The sequence below is a fragment of the Xiphophorus hellerii genome, chromosome 18 (assembly GCF_003331165.1).
Source record: "Xiphophorus hellerii strain 12219 chromosome 18, Xiphophorus_hellerii-4.1, whole genome shotgun sequence".
In the NCBI taxonomy this organism is placed as follows: Eukaryota; Metazoa; Chordata; class Actinopteri; order Cyprinodontiformes; family Poeciliidae; genus Xiphophorus; species Xiphophorus hellerii.
In genome coordinates, this window is record NC_045689.1 from 5,722,541 (window position 1) to 5,741,705 (window position 19,165).

The 19,165-nt window shown below is 39.0% G+C and overlaps 1 long non-coding RNA gene and 14 pseudogenes across 1 annotated transcript; all 15 read left to right on the plus strand.

Moving 5' to 3' along the window:
- Positions 1 to 13,638: 13,638 nt before the first annotated feature.
- On the plus strand, positions 13,639 to 14,087 carry LOC116737361 (uncharacterized). The gene is made up of 2 exons (XR_004342789.1): positions 13,639 to 13,832; positions 13,916 to 14,087. It is a non-coding gene; the product is annotated as an uncharacterized LOC116737361 (long non-coding RNA).
- Positions 14,088 to 14,954: 867 nt separating this feature from the next.
- On the plus strand, positions 14,955 to 15,073 carry LOC116708347 (uncharacterized; annotated as a pseudogene).
- A 65-nt stretch (positions 15,074 to 15,138) lies between these two features.
- LOC116708349 (uncharacterized) lies at positions 15,139 to 15,257 on the plus strand (annotated as a pseudogene).
- A 65-nt stretch (positions 15,258 to 15,322) lies between these two features.
- LOC116708348 (uncharacterized) lies at positions 15,323 to 15,441 on the plus strand (annotated as a pseudogene).
- Positions 15,442 to 15,506: 65 nt separating this feature from the next.
- Positions 15,507 to 15,625, plus strand: LOC116708367 (uncharacterized; annotated as a pseudogene).
- Positions 15,626 to 15,690: 65 nt separating this feature from the next.
- Positions 15,691 to 15,809, plus strand: LOC116708343 (uncharacterized; annotated as a pseudogene).
- Positions 15,810 to 15,874: 65 nt separating this feature from the next.
- LOC116708346 (uncharacterized) lies at positions 15,875 to 15,993 on the plus strand (annotated as a pseudogene).
- A 65-nt stretch (positions 15,994 to 16,058) lies between these two features.
- Positions 16,059 to 16,177, plus strand: LOC116708378 (uncharacterized; annotated as a pseudogene).
- Positions 16,178 to 16,242: 65 nt separating this feature from the next.
- Positions 16,243 to 16,361, plus strand: LOC116708345 (uncharacterized; annotated as a pseudogene).
- Positions 16,362 to 16,426: 65 nt separating this feature from the next.
- Positions 16,427 to 16,545, plus strand: LOC116708353 (uncharacterized; annotated as a pseudogene).
- A 65-nt stretch (positions 16,546 to 16,610) lies between these two features.
- LOC116708351 (uncharacterized) lies at positions 16,611 to 16,729 on the plus strand (annotated as a pseudogene).
- A 65-nt stretch (positions 16,730 to 16,794) lies between these two features.
- Positions 16,795 to 16,913, plus strand: LOC116708355 (uncharacterized; annotated as a pseudogene).
- Positions 16,914 to 16,978: 65 nt separating this feature from the next.
- LOC116708389 (uncharacterized) lies at positions 16,979 to 17,097 on the plus strand (annotated as a pseudogene).
- Positions 17,098 to 17,162: 65 nt separating this feature from the next.
- Positions 17,163 to 17,281, plus strand: LOC116708344 (uncharacterized; annotated as a pseudogene).
- Positions 17,282 to 17,346: 65 nt separating this feature from the next.
- LOC116708352 (uncharacterized) lies at positions 17,347 to 17,465 on the plus strand (annotated as a pseudogene).
- Positions 17,466 to 19,165: the final 1,700 nt, after the last annotated feature.

A 19,165-nucleotide genomic window follows, 5' to 3' on the forward strand; every position in this document is an offset into this window, starting at 1 on the left:
TTTGAGGAACATTTTCATGTCAGCAGAAGGACGAAGCAGCAGAGAAAAGAGGTTTGAAGTGTCATTCATGGCTTCAAAGCTGAACTGAAAATGATTCCCATGTTTCCATTCTCAGACCATTTCTGGTTCCAGGATGAAAATGAATCAGAGAGAAAAAAGATCAACTTTCCAGTTGAATCCAGTTCAGATCAAAACTCCACGAAGCCTCTAAATGGAGCCCAGTTTGAATTGGATCTTTATTGATCCAAAGAGACAAACAATAAATGACAGACACGAGAAAATAAACGGGAGGAAAACCTTGGAGGTCAGAGGTCATCATCATGATCCAGTCAGAGTCTCTTTAGACTCAAACTGCTGCAGCTTCAACCTCTGAGGATCAGCAGGACACTGAGACCATTCTCTACTTCACAGAGATCAGAACCTGCAGAGAGAAGAAGGAAGGAGAGAGCAGATCAGTGAGTGTTTCCGGCCTCTCTCCAGCAGCAGTCAGTGACGCAGCACATCCAGTAGATGGTTTCCAGGCTGCAGTCAGACTGATCTCAGAGCTGTGACCAGGATGAACCCGATCAGTTGTTTCCTGTTGAGCTGAGAGAGCAAACAGATCTGAGATCAGATCTGCTGCTGCCACAGTTTTGATGGATGAGGACCACTGTCTCTAGACATGTTGGACGGCTGGAGTCCAGCTGGACTTCCTGGAGACATGGACACAGCAACAACACTCATCTTCACACCAACACAAACGCAGGAACACAGCAAGCTGCTGCTCCTCTGATTGGCTGATTGCTGTCTCTGTGTCCAATCAGGAAGCCTGAACCATTCTCCTCCCACTGAGAAGCTGCAGCTTTAGAGAGTTTGTAGAAATCTGCTGTCAGAGTTTGTTGGTTCTGATCAGGAGGAACCAGAACCACAGCTCCATGAAGCCAGCAACTTGGTCTGAAGGAGAACCGGGGCCACACACACACACACATGCCTGTGTGTGGGCGTGTGTGTGTGTGTGTGTGTGTGTGTGTACATATATACACATACATACTTTTAAGTACAATTCAACAACCTGGATGTCCATGTGACAATATTTTATTAACATGTATTTAAAAAAAACAAAACTACTGTATTGTTTTTACCTCTAAAATATATATTTCTCAAATATCAATTGTTACAGCTAATCGTGGATCCATTTAAGTAAATTTAAAGCAAGTACACTCTGCGGTCGGAGTCCCGTTCGGAAGTGCGGTCGGAAATGCCCCGAACGGGGACTCCGACCGCGGCTCCGACCGCAGAGTGTACCTGCTTTAAATTTACTTAAATGGATCCACCATTAGCTGTAACAATTGAATTTGAGAATATATATTTTAGAGGTAAAAACAATACAGTAGGGTTTTTTTTATTTGAAATAAAGGTCGGAGCCGTGGTCTGAGATGCGGGGAGCCGCGTTCGGAAATTCGGATCAACTGACAAAACAGTTGGATTTTTATTTTGCAGATTTTGGTTCAGCTGCTAAATAAAAGCTGGAGAGTTTATATTTTGGAAACCAGTGTAGAGTCTGAAAACATGTTATATATTTAAAACGCAATAATACATCCAGGCTGAAGCCTTTGTGCTATGAGTGACCTACACATTCAACAGACTCAGGCTGCCATATACAGATAAACACCACAGCTGGGAGGCCCAACATATACAAACAGTGGTGCCAAAGCACGTTGACACGTGGGCAAGAGGAAGATGAAATCGAACCTACGCCCCTTCCTATTACAAGACAACAACGCTACTCTCAGAATCTTGACTTTTGGATCCCACAGAGGAATGTTATTGACAACCTCAAATATACTTCAGTTTTTCTGATTCAGCTCAATTCTTCCTCTAAAACCAGGTTCTGAGTCTCTGATGTCAGCAATTATAAATCACTGCAATTAGTAAACATGATTTGATTTTAAAATAATTGGACATAATTTATTCTCCTTGTTAATTTATCATTTCTCTTTCATACATTTTATTCATTGTTAGCTTTCAGTGCCTGCGATGGACTGGTGACCTGTCCAGGGTGAACCCCGCCTCTCGTCTGGTGACAGCTGGAGCTGGGCCCCACCGGCCCCCCTCACCACCCTGCAGGGATCAACGTGTTCAGATCATGGATGGAAAGATTTTATGGTAGATTGTCTCCCTTAAGACCTCACTGAAAACAGCTTCATAGTTGATTGCCTCAACATCAACTGATTCTATGATATTGCTGACTATTTTTTCTACTTCTAACATAAACAGGTAAAGAAGTAACCTAGAAATGTTTCCCCACCCCAGGCATCCGGTCCCAATCATCATCGGTTCCGATGATGTCACATGCATAGCGAGTCCGCTACGTCTTAAAATTGTAAGTCAGACTTTTTTCTTTGCCATTTGTCTGTACTCTTTAAAATACAAGTGTTCTTTTTTTGTAGGTTTCTGTAAAGTGCAGTGAATGGGAATGTTTCTGCCGTTGATCCTCACTGTTCTTAGGAAGGAGAAATGTCAGTATGTTTGGCAATAATACTGGAATACTGTGATATTAAATTAAAACAATACTCTGTCCTTGGTTAAATATTTTTCACATTTCCTCTAAAGTGTACCTATTTTTTCATTGTACTACTTTTCATAAGCATGTTGTCTGCAAATTTTGAATGCATTGACAATTTGTACAATTCTGTACAAGTACATATTGGCAATGTACTCTTGAAAAATGTAAATGTATTTAAAATAAAATGTGATTTGTTATGCATGCCTGCATCCAACTCTATGACCATTCGTGACGCCAACATTCACCATCCGACCCGATGGAACTGGAGAGGTTCTGAAGGAGGAGTGGCAGAGGATCCCCAAATCCAGCTGTGAAAAACCAGTTGCATCATTTCCAAGAAGACTCATGGCTGTACAAGCTAAAAAGGGGTTTCTACTGAGCAAAAAGGTCTGAATACTTATGACCATGTGATGTTTCAGTTTTTCTTTTTTTTTTATAAATTTACAAAGCTTTCTACAATTCTGTATGTTTTCTGTCAAGAGGGGATGCTGAGCAGAGGTGGGGACTCGAGTCACATGACTATGGACTCGAGTCAGACTCGAGTCGTTTAAAAATCACGACTTGAGACTTGACTTGAAAAAATGCTCAAAGACTCGGACTTGACTTTGACTTTCATGCCATTGACTTGGGACTTGACTCGACTTGAAGCGTTTTACTTGAAAAGACTTGATATTTTTTACTCAAAGTCTTAAAATTTAAAACACATTATTTATAAAGTGGCGTCATTAATTAATTTCACTCACTCCATATGCGCAGGACCGTCACTATGGTTTTCCTCTCTCCTTATGTATGTATGTATGTGTACGTAGCTGCAGCACAACCAATCAAATTAACAGGATTTGGACGTTTAAAAAAACGCGGCAAAGCTACAGAGCTCAGGGAACGAAATACGAAATAACCGCTGGAATATGCTTCCGCGAGTAATTTCTTTTGGCTATGTAGGTTATGAACTTTCGACTAAAAAACGAACTGCAACTTGTAAAACATGCAAGAGGAGAATATCGGATGGAGATGCCACGACGTCCAACTTTGTCCGGCATTTGAAGCTTCACAAAGATCGGTAGGTGGCACTTTTCTTTTGCTGTAAGATAGTTGACTTTAGCTAACTTCGTGTTAGCATGTGTACTCCGGGTTAAATTGGTGATGATTTACCATAAATCCGGTCCTTCAAATGCCTCCACAAATAATGTGCACCGTGTTAGCTCAGGAAGCCGGTGGATAGTGAGCGGGGCTCCGGAACAGAAAGCAGATTCTGGACCTGAACACAGGGAACAGAGTCTCTCTGTCCCATCATGATGATGAGCCGGGTCTAGTATCATCTAAGGATGGTTGGTGTATTTGAAGACATCTACGTTGGGAAATTATATTGACAATATATTGTTTACTGCAGTCAGTGCATTAAGTCAACTGTTTTTGACTTAATGCACTGACCGGCGTGACTGTCACATGTCGCACAGAACCCATTTCCAAGTAGTATAGCTTTGCTGGGAAAAAAAAAAAACCAAATACAGTGACTGTCCCAAATAAATTTTGTGTTTAGAATGTCTGTCCCATATTTACGGAGGACTGAAACTAACATACTTAGAAATAAAAGCAGAAAAATAAATGCACCAGACCTTCCTGAGTTTACTTGTGATAACTTCATTTATACTTATTTCATTTTTTGAAAACTATGATTGTTGTAGTGTTGATGTTTATTTATGAATAGAAGGAGTAAACTGAAGTCAAATGTAATTCATGAAAGGCTGTAATTTATTTTCTGACATCTGTTTACTTCTGACAGATTTGAAGAATACCAGATGAATAAGAGGATCACAAATGAACCTCAAATACATATTTTAAAAGAACAAATGGTCTAATATTTGAATATTATATATAATTGCAAATTATTAAAAATAAATAAATAAAAACGACTCGAAATGACTTGAAATTAAAGGTTCCTGACTTGAGACTTGACTCGACTTTTGCCTGTCTTTACTTGAGACTTGACTCGGACTTGAGGACAGAGACTTGAGACTTACTTGAGACTTGCAACACAGTGACTTGGTCACACCTCTGATGCTGAGTATACATTAATGAGAAATAATATGAACTTTTCTGAGATTAGCAAATGGCTGCAATGAAACAGAGTGAGAAATTTAAAGGGGTATGAATACGTTTCATTCATTAATTCACCAGGGACTTTGATTTTCCTCATTAAAACAAAATCAGAGTAAAGGAAAAACATGGATATTTGAAATGTCCGTGATTGTATTCAGTGACTCAAATATAAAATACATAAAACAGCTTTCCTAGCAAGTTGGCAAACAGCTGTGGAAATTATTGCTGTGATTCAACCAACAATTTTCTGATTTTCTAATGAGCAAACATTTAAAACCAGAAAGACTCAGAAATGGAGCGATGGTCAGAAAGAGGTCAAGTTTTCCATATTAAAGAAAGTCCATAAAGTAACGCATTTGATCCACAATGTCTGATTCAATCTGGATTTCCTACTGATAAAAGCCCAGAGAAATCCTCTCTGATCAATAAATTATTGACTTCATATTGAAATATTTTCCATCCACCAATCAGGAACCCAGATATCTCAGCCGGGCCACAAACACTCAGAACCTACTGGTACCAGTTTGACTCCACTATGAAACTGGGAGCAAACTCAGCTTGTTGTCTGGGTTACAGATGAAAACTCAGAGAAAATCAGAGTTCCTGATTGAAACCAGGTGCTGCAGCTCTGCATCATAACCAGAACCAGAACCAGAACCAGGCCCAGTTCTGGTTCTGTCCAGCAGCTCAAAGAGAGAAAACCCAGTCAGGACTGGAAACCAGAAGAATGTGGAGTTAAAACTCACCTGATCAGATCTTTGCTTCTCCTTCTGTTCACACAAACCGAGTCGGAACGAACTGGACCGATTCTCCAGAACTTGAACCGGACCCACCTGTGGCTCCGCCCCCTCTCACAGCAGAGGTGTGTTGCTAATGAGAAGAATCCTGTCTGATCATCACTACCAGGAAATAAATGGAAAATAACAACCAGTTCACATTTCAGTTTATAGCTTATTTATGTTTAAACATTTCAAGATTTTTTTTCCATTACTATTTCATTAAATTAATAAAGATTTTCAAGTTGATCAGATTCAGTTTTATCTATAAAGACTTTTATAAAATAGCCAAAGCTGCACCAAGTTTCTGCTCAGCAACACAATAAACCACTAATAACAGTTTCTGCTTGTTCTAATCCTCAGCGCTCACGTAGCAGAGCTCACTTCCTCTGACTCCCCAGAGGATCCATCACTCTGCGTCTCTGAGGTCTGAGTCCGGGTCCAGAAAATTATCTTTACACCCGTCTGGCCCCCCGGCACTGCAGAACAGGACATTACCTGTCCAGATCGCTACAAAAACCTTTTACAAAAAAACAGAAATATAAAATACAGCGGACCTAATTCAAACCTCAGACTGAAGAACTTTTGGCCTCCAACTCGCTTAAACTTAAACATTTAAACTCTTTTAAATACCAGATCTCTCTGTGCTAAAGCTCTATTAATTAATGATTTCATCACTGAGCATAATATCAATGTTATGTTTCTGACAGAAACATGGTTGAATGACAATAACGAACCGATCGTACCTCCTAACTACAATTTCTTAAGTGAGAATAGAAAACATAAAAAAGGAGGAGGTGTGGCCTCAATATTTAAGAATATACCATACCATACCAACTTTATTTATGAAGCACTTTATACACCGACAGGACCAAAGTGCTATACACAATCATAAAATACAATGCGATTATAAAATAGAAAAGATTGAAACATAAAATACATATAAAACAAAGTGAAACCTCTCAGATTGTGCCAAAAGCCAAAGAAAAAAGATCCTAAAACCAGGAAGACAGAGCACATAACACCAGTTTTATAGTCCCTCCACTGGCTCCCTGTAGCTCAAAGAATAGACTTTAAAATACCGTTGTTAGTTTACAAATCACTGAACGGCTCAATACATTAAAGATCTGCTGTTGTCGTATCAACCTTCCAGACCTCTCAGGTCTTCCGGTTCTGGTCTGCTCTGCATCCCCAGAACCAGAACCAAACGAGGAGAAGCAGCTTTCAGCATCTATTCACCACAAATTTGGAACAAACTTCCAGAAAACTGTAAAACAGCTGAAACACTGACTTCCTTTAAATCTCCACTAAAAACCCACTTGTTTAGGATTGTAACGAGTAACTCAATTAAGACCTGAACATAACGTTTATTCATCCAGATCCCCTCAAATCATTTACAAATTACAACTTGCACATTTACATTCTACTCTCTGTACTCCAACACAATCAACAGCTTTTAAATACAGAAAATGATGACAAAAAAAATACATTTTCTGTCACTGCTATCCGTTCTAGTCTCAATAGAAATGAACAGCTGCACATTATTTCGCTGGCAAACATGTCAAAAACTATTCTTCACGCACCAACATCCCATAATATATCCCTCAGGCGGGTTTGGACGCAGCGGTCAGCTTCTTCCGGCGCAACATCCACTCCGAGGGCCTTCAGGACGTCCACCACCGCTGTGGCCCCGCAGGCCGACGCTCCGATCTGCTGGGTCTGCCTCTCCAGAGCCTCCTGGATGGACCACAGCATGGCGGCAGCCGCCTCTTCCTCCTCCTGGTCCTCCGGCTCTGCCTCCATCCGAGCGCTCCACCTGCGGAGAAACGACCGACTTGCTCTAATTTTAAATAAAATTAAGCGGCACTGTTAGTTATAAAGCGAAAACAGCGACACCTACTGTCGTTTCTGTAAAATATTTCAATCCGTTCGACTTTTGCTCCGTTTCACTTGATATTTTTCTCCACTTTTCGCCAGAATGACAACCACCAGCTGACTACAACAACAATGCTCAGTGAGCATGCGCACTGTACAAGGTAACGTGCTCGCTACTTCTATTCCAAGAGAGAAGAGAAACAGCGCGGCCGCTAGCGCACCCTAGTGGTGTGAGGTCACAACTGCATCCTTACAGAAACATTTTCTACATCCAGGAATACTGATTTTATATTTCATTCATTAATTTAATCCGAGTTATATTTGATCTAAGGGCAGCGTTATAGTTTTGTTCAATAACCCACACAGTAAAAGTGTAAACTTTGTCAATTTTTTTGGTAAATAATGAGATTTTTATGCACACTTACGCTAAAACATTACATAAAAGTCAATTAAAAGTGTAAACCCTGTATAAAAAGTGTCATTTCATGACAACATTTATAAAGAATCCTATGTCCTTTTTACGTGCACCCCTTCAAATAAAGTCTTACCAAATTTACTTCCTTGCAACCACATTGTTTTAAATAATATCACACCCTGGTTCACTTACACCTGCTTAGTTGTTTATGCTGTGGATTAATTTCACATTGTAAATAAAACATCAGCAAAACACTCACCTGATCCAGACGCTGCTCTTCTTTTTTGGCGGTTGGCAAGCAACTTATTGATGTGCATTACCGCCATGAACTGGAATGGAGTGTGGATCGGGATGCTACATATATATTACTCCCAAGCCCCCCCAAAAAAGAAAAAGAAAAGAAACCTTATATCCTATCAATTTCGCTTTCTTAAGATAATTGATTAAATAACAAAAATATACAGACTCTGCTCTGCTGCTGCACGGAGTCTGAACCGGTTCTGATCCAAACCTGACTAGAGCTGACACACCTGAGGCTCCGCCCCCTGACAATAAACACCTTTATTTTCCTTTGTATGAGTTGAGCTGTAAAACTTTAGGTCACATTTGAACTTTTTCGGGTTTTTCTCAGTTTTCTGCTCATTTCCAACCAACATTTTATTGCAGGAAATCATTTCAGGAAGGAACCAGAAGATTCAGGAGTCTGGGAGATGTGACTGTAACCGACCTGAACACTGAGGCCCCAGAGCGCCCCCTGCAGGATCTGCTGCACCATTAACCAGACAGAAATGGCAGTTTTATACAAGTTATTATTCTAATTCAATAGCTGATTTAATTAAACGAGTTTTGATTGAAAAGATTCTCATCTGTTTTATTAAAAAAAACATCTTCAGTCTGAATACTGCAAAAAATAAACTGCTGGCTAAATTAGTAGCTTAAAGCTGAAATCAACTTGAGATGTTTCTGCTTTTACTAATTTAAGCTGTGAAACTAAATGTGAAAACTTATAATACAGCAAAAATGGCATGGAGGATTAACATGAAGGTTTAGTTATTATATGTGTACACAGTCAGCTGCATAAAAAATACACAAAGATTCTTTAAAAACTTTATTTGGTCGTTAAACATCCAGCAACCCACATTGCATTAGAAGAATTATGAAGATCAAACATGAACCAATCAGCACATTATCCCAAAACAAAAAGAACTGCTCTTCGGGGCCCCTGGTGGACGCGGTAGGTACCGCACGCTTCGCAAGTTTAAACCTTAAAGTTTGAACTCGGCATGGGAAGGGACGAGATTCTCACGGTACAACCTTGAATATCACATTTTTACAAAAACGAATCTTTAAGAATATCTCGGCAGGTAAGCGTTTCTCGGCAAAACACATGCCCAAGGCATAAAAAACTAAGCCTAAGGCCAATAACACACAATTTCACTATGAAGTGATTTGTTTTCACAATATATACAGTATTTGATAATGTATGTAGAAATTATTTTATTGATGAAAAGAAAAAAAAAAAGAATTGCTCTTCGGCGCCCCTGGTGGCCACGGTAGGTACTGCATGCATCGCAAGGTTTAAGCCTTAAAGTTTAAACCTTGAATATCACATTTTTACAAAAATGAATCTTTAAGAATATCTCGGCAGGTAAGTGTTTCTCGGCACAACACATGCCCAAGGCATAAAAAACTAAGCCTAAAGGCCAATAACAGGCACCTTGGTGGAGCTGATTTTTATTCATTTTTTGTAACAATTCCTGTCATATCAAAAACACACAATTTCACTATGAAGTGATTTGTGCTCACAATATATACAGTATTTGATAATGTATGTAGAAATTATTTTATCGATAAGAAAAAAAAAAAAAAAATTGCTCTTCGGCGCCCCTGGTGGCCACGGTAGGTACTGCATGCGAAAGTTTAAACCTTAAAGTTTAAACCTTAAAGTTTAAACCTTAAAGTTTAAACCTTAAAGTTTAAACCTTAAAGTTTAAACCTTAAAGTTTAAACCTTAAAGTTTAAACCTTAAAGTTTAAACCTTAAAGTTTAAACCTTAAAGTTTAAACCTTAAAGTTTAAACCTTAAAGTTTAAACCTTAAAGTTTAAACCTTAAAGTTTAAACCTTAAAGTTTAAACCTTAAAGTTTAAACCTTAAAGTTTAAACCTTAAAGTTTAAACCTTAAAGTTTAAACCTTAAAGTTTAAACCTTAAAGTTTAAACCTTAAAGTTTAAACCTTAAAGTTTAAACCTTAAAGTTTAAACCTTAAAGTTTAAACCTTAAAGTTTAAACCTTAAAGTTTAAACCTTAAAGTTTAAACCTTAAAGTTTAAACCTTAAAGTTTAAACCTTAAAGTTTAAACCTTAAAGTTTAAACCTTAAAGTTTAAACCTTAAAGTTTAAACCTTAAAGTTTAAACCTTAAAGTTTAAACCTTAAAGTTTAAACCTTAAAGTTTAAACCTTAAAGTTTAAACCTTAAAGTTTAAACCTTAAAGTTTAAACCTTAAAGTTTAAACCTTAAAGTTTAAACCTTAAAGTTTAAACCTTAAAGTTTAAACCTTAAAGTTTAAACCTTAAAGTTTAAACCTTAAAGTTTAAACCTTAAAGTTTAAACCTTAAAGTTTAAACCTTAAAGTTTAAACCTTAAAGTTTAAACCTTAAAGTTTAAACCTTAAAGTTTAAACCTTAAAGTTTAAACCTTAAAGTTTAAACCTTAAAGTTTAAACCTTAAAGTTTAAACCTTAAAGTTTAAACCTTAAAGTTTAAACCTTAAAGTTTAAACCTTAAAGTTTAAACCTTAAAGTTTAAACCTTAAAGTTTAAACCTTAAAGTTTAAACCTTAAAGTTTAAACCTTAAAGTTTAAACCTTAAAGTTTAAACCTTAAAGTTTAAACCTTAAAGTTTAAACCTTAAAGTTTAAACCTTAAAGTTTAAACCTTAAAGTTTAAACCTTAAAGTTTAAACCTTAAAGTTTAAACCTTAAAGTTTAAACCTTAAAGTTTAAACCTTAAAGTTTAAACCTTAAAGTTTAAACCTTAAAGTTTAAACCTTAAAGTTTAAACCTTAAAGTTTAAACCTTAAAGTTTAAACCTTAAAGTTTAAACCTTAAAGTTTAAACCTTAAAGTTTAAACCTTAAAGTTTAAACCTTAAAGTTTAAACCTTAAAGTTTAAACCTTAAAGTTTAAACCTTAAAGTTTAAACCTTAAAGTTTAAACCTTAAAGTTTAAACCTTAAAGTTTAAACCTTAAAGTTTAAACCTTAAAGTTTAAACCTTAAAGTTTAAACCTTAAAGTTTAAACCTTAAAGTTTAAACCTTAAAGTTTAAACCTTAAAGTTTAAACCTTAAAGTTTAAACCTTAAAGTTTAAACCTTAAAGTTTAAACCTTAAAGTTTAAACCTTAAAGTTTAAACCTTAAAGTTTAAACCTTAAAGTTTAAACCTTAAAGTTTAAACCTTAAAGTTTAAACCTTAAAGTTTAAACCTTAAAGTTTAAACCTTAAAGTTTAAACCTTAAAGTTTAAACCTTAAAGTTTAAACCTTAAAGTTTAAACCTTAAAGTTTAAACCTTAAAGTTTAAACCTTAAAGTTTAAACCTTAAAGTTTAAACCTTAAAGTTTAAACCTTAAAGTTTAAAGTTAGGTTTTGCACAGCAGTACTATTCCTTAAAAAATAGTAAAGTACATTTATGTTTTCAGCATTGAAGGGTTTAAATGTGCACACTTGTTAAAACTACAAGATATTCACTTTAAGAAAAGTTGTATGAACCTATACTCCAATTTTCTCACCACCATGAGCTCACATTTTAGAACTGTAACTTAAGGGGCCATGTACAAATATATGTGGAACGTAACCTCCTATCACCTGGCATCCACATGAGGTCATTTTACTGCCACATGTTAGTTGTAGACTAGAAAACATTACAGGGGACAGCCAAAATGGGTGATTGCAGAACCCAAAGTTCCCATGGAGGCATCTGATCCAAACAGTATTCTGGTAAAAAAAAAAAAAAAAAGGTAGTGGCACAGGGTTAGCATGCCACTACTTGCATAATTACCTAACCCTGCAAGACACCTCACAAAGACGTCAAACTGAAATAAGTGACCATCTCACAACCCAGTATTGTCCATATATACAACTCCAAGATGGGTGTAATTGACCTTATGAGTTGCTACCACACAAGTGGCAAAAAATGGAAATTGAGGGTACTAATTAAGGATCTCGCTATAGCCAATAGCTGGCTGTTGTACTGCAAAGACCAATGTGTGACACACAAAGAAGAGCATCATGCTTTTCTGCATGGAAGCTGCCAAAATGGTCTTGGTTTAGCTTGTGAGGCTATAGAAGATTGGACTGCATTCAAGACTCCCGAGTCACCTTTCCCACGTGCTATCCGTTAACACTGCAAGGTTAACATGCAGCATGCTCTGCATTGATTGATTCTCTGCTGGTCTGTGTAGAGTACTGGGAGTCTGCTTGGTGGGGCACCGACTCACCTTTATCAAGCTAGCCAAAATGAACTGCGCACCAGCAGTTCTGCACCAGATTGGTATGGCTCCCCGTGTCATAACGCTAACCAGGAGGATGAGCATTAGCAGTCATACCAAGTCATCATCACCCAGCCATTGTCCCAAGGAAGAAGAACCTGGACCAGCTGCTGCCTTCCAGATCTCTAGACACTTGCTGGGGTTCAAACCATCATCCCTGAAACGAAACCAAAGAGCCATTCTAGTGCCATCATACACCGCAAGACCTCTAGAATGCTCCGTTGTAACTCCATGACCACATTAATAGGTAAGGGTACTTACCCAAAGCAGCCAGCAGGAGGTTTTTCTTTTTCGTGTTGAAGCTCGCAGCAGGCAACAGTTCAACAATAAACACCCTATTCTGACTCATGGTGCTGATTTTCTACACAAGTTTCCAAATTCATTCTAAGTCATCTAGTTTGATAGAGGAGTTCATTTTGATGAAAACAGTATATGGTTTGTTAGGGGTTGCAGCAAAAACAGCTGAACTAGAAGCTAAAATATGAAGCCCCACCATGCAATGCATTCTGGGTTTTTTAAAGTCCATTTCTGATGTTCAGAACCGTGATAATACACATTTCTGGCACCTAGCAGGAGCTCAACAATGAAATCAGAAGCTGAGCTGTGATTTCTGTCTTCAAAACAGAGTTTGAAAAGACAAATAAAACAAAATAAAACTTGGTTAAAATATCAGACTTTTAAAACCAAATTCAAGCCCCTTCAGAGAAGCATTAAGATAAAACTCCATCATCCAACAGTTATCACTGAGATGACTTTTTAAAGCTGAGCTGAGTTCATTCCAATAACATGAGTTTATTGGAATGAACTCATGTTTATTCCAATAAACATGAAGGAACATGAGTTCATCTGTTCCTTTTTACTCCTTAAAAAGTAAAAGGAGAGAAAATCTGTTTAAACATTTACTTTTAAGGCCAATTCCTGGTGAGCCGAGCAGCATTGAGGCAAAGCTCCTTCATTCAACAGAAACTCAGACGAGTTTTTAAAGCTCAGCTGATTTATTTAAAAAATTGAGCTAAAAAACAAATCAAAATGTGTTGAAACCTGGTTGAGGTAAGAGGCCACTGAAGTTAGGGTTAAGTCCCAGCTCGATAAGACGTTCCTAGCCAGACTTTGACTAGGTCGAAAAATGAACGGGAGTCTATGGCAGCTACATGAAAGGAATGGGCTAGGACCACCAAACATGGCGGGGACCTGCAGAGGGTTGGAGGGAGAATACGAATCAAGTTTGGTCAAATGAGCACTTCTTTTTGTACTTCACCAATTTTCCATTCTGTGCACCACCCAGGTCCGTTTAACAGTTTCAGGACCTGACCAGCACCCCTCAGCATCATTTGCTTGAGAAATAATGAGATTTGGAACCTATTGGAACTTCTTCATCTTGCCTGAACTACCAGAGACTGTCAGGATCTGCGGCTTCAGCAGTTCCTCTGGTTTCCTTCTAGGTGGCGTTCGAGAGCTCGCTGCCGTATTCACACACCCTCTCCACAGGTGTGTTTCGGCACACCTGTGGATCATCAGCGGGAGCATATTAGGAGCGGGTTCCCGGCACTTCGTCGCCAAAGTGTTGTCGCCTTTGTGGTACATCTGGTCCTGAGATCTCTAGAAAGATATCCAGTCTGTTTCGCACGCTTACCTGTCCTGTACCTTTCTGTGATTCCTAGGCTCCCTGTTGTCTGGACACTCCATGCGAAGTACGGGATTTGCAGTTCCATCCGCTGAGCTCCCTGACGAGTTACGCCCACCTACCAGCTGTTCGATCACACCGGTCCGCTCCTGATCAGACGCTCCTGCATTACACACCAATTGTCTTTTGTAAATAAATCTTTAATCTGATCTCCTGAGAGAGTCTTTGCATGTGGGTTCGGAGAGTTCAAAACAACATGACAGAGACCAGATGAAGAACCAGACAGGTCCAACTGATGACTTTAGGAGCAACTGTCGTGGCCATTTATGCTAAGGTTTTGTAGTTTATAATTTCTACCAATTTTGTTTTGTTCTTTGGGTAGTTGGAATATATTTAAGTTAATTTAGAATCAAAATTTGTAATTAATTTTTATATTTGGAATTGTTTAATTTACGTTGTTAATTGTTAGACCCTCCCACCAAAACACACCGGGTGCTGGGTGGATTGTTTGGTGGATGTCTGGTGTGGACGGGAGGTTTGGTAGAATGATTTTTTTTTTTTTGAACACTTGTTTACACCTTCAAACATTAAATTGAGATTATTTTTCATTTCAACTAAGTTACAAGACCTTTATTTCTACTTTTGCAATAAATGAATCGAGTCAAAGTGCGTACAGATCCCAAACCGCCTGTTACCACCCACAGCCTTTATTGGAGTTTTTATTTTTTTCTTTTTGGAACGAAAGGCTGCGACAAGCAACTTTATTTCAGATGTATGGTGCATCAGAACCAACTTCTCCTGGTACCAGGTAACAACTGAGCCGGGCCGGGTGGGATCACAGCTTTCATGGTTGCACAGAAAGAAGGAAAGAAAAGGAATATTTAATCGCTGAAGCAAAAAGAGCAACAGCTCTTTAAACCTTAAAGTTTAAACTAAGGGAAGCAAAAACGGAATCAGGCCTGGTCAGTACTTGGATGGGAGACCACCTTGGAATTCCAGGTGCTGTAGGCTTCTATTTAAAACTTTGCAAAGGAACCATTAAGTCTATAAAATACAGATACTCTTGAGACACTTCTGCCTACAGCCAAACTGCTCTGGTTTAGCCTGTTCTCGTCCGATCACAGAAGCAAAACGGAGTCAGGCCTGGTCAGTACTTGGATGGGAGACCACCTTGGAATTCCAGGTGCTGTAGGCTTCTATTTAAAACTTTACAAAGGAACCATTAAGTTTATAAAATACAGATACTCTTGAGACATTTCTGCCTACAGCCAAACTCCTCCGATTAAGCCTGTTCTCGTCCGATCACAGAAGCAAAACGGAATCAGGCCTGGTCAGTACTTGGATGGGAGACCACCTTGGAATTCCAGGTGCTGTAGGCTTCTATTTAAAACTTTACAAAGGAACCATTAAGTTTATAAAATACAGATACTCTTGAGACACTTCCGCCTACAGCCAAACTGCTCTGGTTAAGCTTGTTCTCGTCCGATCACAGAAGCAAAACGGAGTCAGGCCTGGTCAGTACTTGGATGGGAGACCACCTTGGAATTCCAGGTGCTGTAGGCTTCTATTTAAAACTTTACAAAGGAACCATTAAGTTTATAAAATACAGATACTCTTGAGACACTTCCGCCTACAGCCAAACTGCTCTGGTTAAGCCTGTTCTCGTCCGATCACAGAAGCAAAACGGAGTCAGGCCTGGTCAGTACTTGGATGGGAGACCACCTTGGAATTCCAGGTGCTGTAGGCTTCTATTTAAAACTTTACAAAGGAACCATTAAGTTTATAAAATACAGATACTCTTGAGACATTTCTGCCTACAGCCAAACTCCTCCGATTAAGCCTGTTCTCGTCCGATCACAGAAGCAAAACGGAGTCAGGCCTGGTCAGTACTTGGATGGGAGACCACCTTGGAATTCCAGGTGCTGTAGGCTTCTATTTAAAACTTTACAAAGGAACCATTAAGTTTATAAAATACAGATACTCTTGAGACACTTCCGCCTACAGCCAAACTGCTCTGTTTAAGCCTGTTCTCGTCCGATCACAGAAGCAAAACGGAGTCAGGCCTGGTCAGTACTTGGATGGGAGACCACCTTGGAATTCCAGGTGCTGTAGGCTTCTATTTAAAACTTTACAAAGGAACCATTAAGTCTATAAAATACAGATACTCTTGAGACACTTCCGCCTACAGCCAAACTGCTCTGGTTAAGCCTGTTCTCGTCCGATCACAGAAGCAAAACGGAGTCAGGCCTGGTCAGTACTTGGATGGGAGACCACCTTGGAATTCCAGGTGCTGTAGGCTTCTATTTAAAACTTTGCAAAGGAACCATTAAGTCTATAAAATACAGATACTCTTGAGACACTTCCGCCTACAGCCAAACTGCTCTGGTTTAGCCTGTTCTCGTCCGATCACAGAAGCAAAACAGAGTCAGGCCTGGTCAGTACTTGGATGGGAGACCACCTTGGAATTCCAGGTGCTGTAGGCTTGTATTTAAAACTTTACAAAGGAACCATTAAGTTTATAAAATACAGATACTCTTGAGACACTTCCGCCTACAGCCAAACTGCTCTGGTTAAGCCTGTTCTCGTCCTATCACAGAAGCAAAACGGAGTCAGGCCTGGTCTGTACTTGGATGGGAGACCACCTTGGAATTTGAGGTGCTGTAGGCTTCTATTTAAAACTTTGCAAAGGAACCATTAAGTCTATAAAATACAGACACTCTTGAGACACTTCCGCCTACAGCCAAACTGCTCCTGTTAAGCCTGTTCTCGTCCCATCACAGAAGCAAAACGGAGTCAGGCCTGGTCTGTACTTGGATGGGAGACCACCTTGGAATTCCAGGTGCTGTAGGCTTCTATTTAAAACTTTACAAAGGAACCATTAAGTTTATAAAATACAGATACTCTTGAGACATTTCTGCCTACAGCCAAACTCCTCCGATTAAGCCTGTTCTCGTCCGATCACAGAAGCAAAACGGAGTCAGGCCTGGTCAGTACTTGGATGGGAGACCACCTTGGAATTCCAGGTGCTGTAGGCTTCTATTTAAAACTTTATAAAGGAACTATTAAGTCTATAAAAGTCAGATACTATTGTGAAACTTCTGCCTACAGCCAAACTGCTCTGGTTAAGCCTGTTCTCGTCCGATCACAGAAGCAAAACGGAGTCAGGCCTGGTCAGTACTTGGATGGGAGACCACCTTGGAATTCCAGGTGCTGTAGGCTTCTATTTAAAACTTTACAAAGGAACCATTAAGTCTATAAAATACAGATACTCTTGAGACATTTCTGCCTACAGCCAAACTGCTCTGGTTAAGCCTGTTCTCGTCCGATCACAGAAGCAAAACGGAGTCAGGCCTGGTCAGTACTTGGATGGGAGACCACCTTGGAATTCCAGGTGCTGTAGGCTTCTATTTAAAACTTTGCAAAGGAACCATTAAGTCTATAAAATACAGATACTCTTGAGACACTTCTGCCTACAGCCAAACTGCTCTGGTTTAGCCTGTTCTCGTCCGATCACAGAAGCAAAACGGAGTCAGGCCTGGTCAGTACATGGCTGGGAGACCACCTTGGAATTCCAGGTGCTGTAGGATTTCTTTTTTGTTTTTACTTCACTAAGGAGAAATGTTATTATATAAAATACTGATGCTCTTCTGAAATGTCCACCTACAGCCAAACTTCTCCTGTTAACGCCCAGCTGCTGTGGCCACACCCACCGGCTTTTGTTTGCGGTGTCGCACAGAGGTAGAGAGTAATCTGCAGTGCCTCTTTGTGCGTTTGTGTGTTTTCTTTACGTAATTACTTTGTTTCTTTTGTCTTTTTTGGGGGGGTGTCTGTCTTTTTTCCTGTCTTGTTTTTGTTTACACTATGGACACTTTGAAAGCTCAAACAACGGTTTTAAACCAAGGAGGAAAAATGGCGGAAGACGCAGCTGGACAAGAAAAAGCAAAAGACAAGCTTGAAAGGGAAAATACAGTGCAAATAGAGATAAATGGAGAAGAGAAGATTTCTGTGTTGGAATTAATGAAGAACATTAGATTTCTTTGTGGTGGCCTTTTGGCATGCAGACTGTTAACAGACAAAAAGTATGAGATCACTGTCAGCAATGAGAAAGCGAAAAAAAGGCTTCTGGATGGATTCAAAATAGGTTCATCCACCATACTGGCGAAGGAATTAAGAAATGACGAACTGATTGTATCTTTTCTTGGATTACCGGCGTATATTACGGATGATGAGAATATCAAGAAACTTCAAGCCTAGGGAGTGAGAGCGGTGTCAGAAATCAAGCATCAGGTGTGGCCGGGAACCAAGATTGCGGATGGAACAAGGTTTGTGAAAGTAAAATTCAATGAAACTGTGCAGTCTCTGCAATATTCTGTGAAGTTCAATACAGCTTTAGGTTCGGAGTATTTTAGAGTAATCCATGATAGGCAAGTCAAAGTGTGCAGATTATGTTTACAGCCAGGTCACATTTTAAGAGATTGTACCGAGTTTTTCTGTCAGTCCTGCGGAGTCCAAGGGCATTACGCGAGAGAATGTTCCGGAAAAAAGAAAGAAAATAAATGTATAGTGGGTAACAATGAAATGGATAATTGAATTTGTAATAAAAGCGAGTCTGAGGATCAAGATCAGGGTCCTGATTTGTGTCTGGATGATACAATAACAGAAAGTGCTGAGGGGAGTGATATAGAGAGTGAGGAAGCAGAGGGAAAGAATGAGCAAGATGACATGAGTGAGAATGAAGGATGTGAACAAGAGCTGGAGAGTGAGCAAGAGGCTGAGCTGTATTCAGACTCGGAGGTGTCTGGTGTGGCTGATACAATTGTTTCAACTCAAGCAAAATATCGGACAAGTGCAACTAGCACAGATGCAGTTGAGGGGAAGCGGGAAGGAGTTGTCGCTCCCCCTCTCAACATGGACATAGCCTTGTCACAATCCCAAGTTTCGTCACGCGATCATCTGCCGTCTTTTCAGCCTCCATCGGAAGCTTCACCTTACAGAGTGAAATTGGTCTCAGATATGGAAATGTACTCTTATCTTGATCTGGAAAAAATGATACATTCAAGAAAACGGCTCAGCACTTTAGCAACGAAAAAACCCAAAAGAAAAAATAAAACACAATTATGAAAGTAATCTACTCCTTTACAACTGTAAAGGATACACTATTTAAAATAAATTAAGAGTTTTCTAAATTAAGTATGACAGATTGTTTATGGATGTTTGTCTGTTTTGATTAGTATTTTTTTTTTGATTTAATGGTATTTACACTTTGTAATGTTTTGGGGGTTTTTTT